Source organism: Podarcis gaigeae, assembly GCF_964106915.1.
Source record: "Podarcis gaigeae genome assembly, chromosome: Z".
Classification (NCBI taxonomy): Eukaryota; Metazoa; Chordata; class Lepidosauria; order Squamata; family Lacertidae; genus Podarcis; species Podarcis gaigeae.
The window spans coordinates 23239071-23243847 of NC_139691.1; the positions used below are offsets into that span (position 1 = coordinate 23239071).

General features: G+C 37.9%; 1 long non-coding RNA gene across 1 annotated transcript; it reads right to left on the reverse strand.

Annotated features, from left to right (window-relative positions):
- Positions 1-3319, reverse strand: LOC310836854. Its single transcript, XR_014560270.1, has 2 exons — positions 2092-3319; positions 1-1969 (listed from the first exon to the last, which is right to left on the reverse strand). It is a non-coding gene; the product is annotated as an uncharacterized lncRNA (long non-coding RNA).
- Positions 3320-4777: the final 1458 nt, after the last annotated feature.

The window sequence follows — 4777 nt, forward strand, 5'->3', positions numbered from 1 at the left end:
TTTGGGGGGGGGGGGCAGATTACGAGGTTGGAAATATAATAGTGTCCACTTATCTTTATTAGTAGAGTACATACATTTTCTCATCCATTCATAAGATGAGTTTTGTCTTTGACTATGGGGAGAGACTTGATCCATATTAATTATGTAACAGAAGGTGAAGGCACAGAAGATTTGGGAGCTGTGATTAGCAGCACTGTATGAAACCCTTTTAGGAGATAAGGAATTCATTTGTAAACAAGTATCTGTCCTGGAGGGTCCTTGGTCGTAAGAATGCCAATCTTCCCTTTCTAGGTCATCATGAGAACCCCAGCTCCCCAAAGACTGGTTTACCAGTCCATGGTTTTCCATACTTGGCAGATGACAATAAGCCATGCAATCTGTATATGGTGCTGTGGAGGCAGAGTTTTGTATTGTTAGATGGTTATTGTTGCTCCTTAGGGATCCTGGTTTCTTTTTCTTTCTAAAAGATGGCTTACATATGTGATATCAGTGACTGGTGGATTTTTTTTGACATCCTGCTTGTTGGTTACTTTCTTCCTATTTAAGGTGAAATATAAGTTATTGCTGGTCTTTGGAACACATCACAATCTGATTGAATCTATTACTCTATTTTGAATTAACAGTCATTGTGTTACCATGCTTCTGGTAGTCATGGTTTAGGAAAAGGTCTGCCTATTCTCTAAGTGCATGTCCATTCAAATGAAGAGCTGACACATCCAAGCAACCCCACCTTTCTGCTAGCTCTGTCTTGCTCTCTTTGTTTACATTTAAAAAATAAAAATAAAATCCTAGATCATATATAACTAAACACTAAGGTATTTGTCAAAGGATGTCCTTGCAAAAGAGATGTGACGTATTATGAGATATTATGAGACCTTTAGCTTTTCAGATAGGTGGATTCTTTCAGAGCTCTTTACACCTTGACACCATTCAGACTAGTACATCCATACTAATTCCAGGAAAGAGGGAAGCTGTGACCATCAGAGAGATGGGTAAAAGGCAAGCAAGACAGTTTCTCTAACAAGTGAAGGTGAAGGAAAGTTCAGTATCTAGAAGTGGAAAGTTTAACTCTCATTTTCAGAAGTGGGGAAATTCAGGCACAATGACAAAATGTGACTCTCCAGGACCCATATCTAGCCCTCAGAAGTCTCCACGGGCCACACATCCCCACTAGCCCTGCCTTGTACCCTCTTTGAGTGTTTTTGCCTGTCTGGAATGTGCCCTTGAACTCTGACCATGCCTCTTGTTTCCTGGATGAAAGATGGAGAGGGGTGTGGGAGTTGATTGTAGATGCTACTCTACAAGGGTAAAATTTACAGCTGTTGTTCTTCCCACTTTGCCTCTGGCCCTCCCCACAAATGACATGTCATCCTCAGAAGATTGTCTAGCAGGCAATGTAGTCTTGGGATAGAAAAGGTTCCTCACTCCTTCACTTGTTTCATTTCCTTTGTAATATGTTCAGATTTTGATAGCATTAAGCAAGAAATGGACATTTCAGTCAGTATCTGGGGATTAGTTGGGAACAGAGACGGCTCCAAACTGTAAGGCAACCTTCTCCAACCTGGTTTCCCTCCAGATGTATTATTATTATTATTATTATTATTATTATTATTATTATTATTATTATTACAGTGGTACCTCAGGTTACATACGCTTCAGCTTACATACGCTTCAGGTTACAGACTCTGCTAACCCAGAAATATTACCTTGGGTTAAGAACTTTGCTTCAGGTTGAGAACAGAAATTGTGCAGTGGCGGCGCAGCAGCAGCAGGAGGCCCCATTGGCTAAAGTGGTGCTTCAGGTTAAGAACAGTTTCAGGTTAAGAACGGACCTCCAGAACGAATTAAGTACGTAACCTGAGGTACCACTGTAGTTTTTATTAAAGATTTTCTTGTGTTACAAAACAAACAAACAAACACGGAAAAGTACATAAGAGAACTCATTCTGAAACTTATCTATAGATGGTACCTATAGATGGATTATTTTTCTTCTTTCTTTTTTCTGGTTTGTTCTTTTTTCCTTTTTTGTAAATTGAAAATGTAATAAAAAATTTATTAAAATATATATATATATATATATATAGATGGTACCTAACAGCATGGAAGCTGGCGCTGGTACACCCAGGAATCTCACCTAAATGCAGGAAAAGCTGCCCTTCCAGATATTTTGAACTATGACTCATATCAACCCTAGCTTGCATGGCTGTTCCCCAAAACACCAGAAGGATACCAGGTTTGGAAAGGAAAGGCAAAATGAAGTGGCCAGTGACTTGTCACTCACAATCCACCATCAGTTCCTGCACAATCCTTATTGAAATAAAATAAACTGCATAAGAGTACAGTAGTTTCTGATTATTGTAATGGAGCATGTGCAGGAATCTTTCATGATGTATTGTGCCCTATATTAACAGATGGGATAATTGTTGTTTAGATATTTCAGCCACCGAAATGTCTTGGTCAAGCCTTCTGTTCCATGGAAGAAAGAAGGTTTGGCACTCAGGAAAGAAATGTTGAGGGCATGAGGAATAATTGGCTTCTTTCCCAAATTCAGGGACAAGATGTCTGGAAGGCAGGCAGGTGGACATACATTCTTTCCCCACATGCCAACAGTTTCTCTGATCCCTGGTCCATCTCTTTCTCCATAGGAAATGCAAGAATTTCAGTCAACAAAATGACCACTCTTGTACAAACACTCTGGCCACTCTGGCTGCTGCTCGAGTTCTCTTTGTTTATGAAAGGATGTGTGCAAATGGGGGAAAGGAAACAAAGTGTTGTGAAGTAAAAACACACCTGCAAAATGTTCTGGCTTTCCACTTGTACAAATGTATTTCACAAACATTTATTGCATAAAATAGCTTTTTCTTTGTTACAGTTAACAAAATACTTACTGAATCAAACTTCCTGCATGGTTTCAAATGAGTCAAACTGATGTTAAATAATCACTGTTGTTGTATGCCACTCCTGTCTTTGAGCTAATGTAAGATTCCAGGGGTTTCAGTCTCTCACTCAGGGTCCGTATTTTCTTTTGGAAATGTGGCACATCAGAGACTGTGGTATTCGTAGGATATATAGTGTATTTACACATATATACAACCTGAGCCTCCAGTGAAGGTGTTCACAGCATTAACACTCCAAGCAGGCCTTGCTTTTCTCACAGCCAAAGCCTTGAATGCAAATAAGCTCTCAAACCTTGCTCTCAGAAAATTGCTCTGAATCTCCTGTTCCTGCTTTACTTCTAGGTCACATTACTGCCTCTACCCTAAACTTCTAACTCACATTGTTTCTAACTCTTTATTTTAAATTCTGGCTTTATTGGTTGTGAGAGGGGCCTCACCCATTTGGCTGTCTCACTAAGTCCCTTGGAGCCCATGTTTTCTGAATGGCCCATAACCTGCCTATCACCTCAAAAGGAAACTAGCTAAGCTTAATTATCTTTTAACACTTACTGATCCAAGGATTAGAGATGGCTAGTACACCTCTTAGCACCCCAAACCTTAATTAGATTCTAATACTTTGCTGGATCTGGGGATTGTAGTTGTCTGGTAGTTTTCTGAAATTAGCAGTATTTGATTAAATTCTAACACTTACTGGTTCCAGGGATTTAGAGGAACCTGGCATCCACAGACTCATAACACTATATAACTACTAGGCTAATGATAGATAAGGCATTGTTCAATTTTATAGCAATATATTTTAATCACGGCTGTCAATAGATTAGACATATTTTAGTTATTAATCTACCTTTTAACCAATTAATATATTGAGTTCAAATATAGTTGCATTTTTTCCATGAGATACTACTTTTTGTGCTACTGAGTAAAAGAACTTGCAACTTGATTAATAAAGGATCATTGTTAGAAGGACCATCTTTATCATTTCTTTTTGCATCCTGTATTGCAGTAATAAACTAGGGCTACAAGTGGCTTGAAAACTATATAAACAACTGTGCTCTTAAGGTATAACAGCTCCAAAGAACTTGTCCTTTTGTTCTTAAATCAACTCATTTAAACTTTTCAGTTCTGATTTTAACCTTTGGATACTGCCTTATTAAAAACTCTGCTTTATGTTACATACTAACAGCATCTAATGAAAACATATTGCAATCAAAAGTAAGCAGCATTTTAGCAAATTAGAGTTAAAATATGTCTTCAAAGCCTTTCCTTATCTTCCGTCATAATTATCCTCCTGTATGTAAATAAGGTAAAACAGACTGGTTTACCAGATAAACTGATCCTGCAATGATCCTGGGGCAAGTGACTAAAGTGCAGTTTTTGTTTTGAAATCCCAAATTTTCACACCAGGAAGTGTAAGTTTCTCTTCCTTTAATTGCCACCACGGAATTTCTAAGGACTTTTCAAGTATGTTTAGGAGAATAAAAGCAACATAATCCTTGCTTTGTTCATAGATACCAATGTAAGTTGATGGCAATTTGATATTGCATGGGCTGCTCAGTATCACGTCTTTGTATTTTTGAACTGAGATATAAAAGAATAATTTTCTTGCCTACATTTTAATATGATCAGTTAGTGTATTTATTGTAGGGTTTTTGTTTTGTTTTTTGTATTTTTACTTATGATCACAAGGAATAACAGCAAAAGCATTTGTGCCTTGACATTTCCTGTAGTAGCTTACACCACACTACAATGAAAACATCTGTATCATTTATTGCAACCTTTGCCATTCCATGATGGTTGGAGCTGATGGGAGTCCAAAACATCTGGAGGGCACCACATCAACAAAGGATGGTTTGTTAAAAAATGTGTATATAAAGCAACTT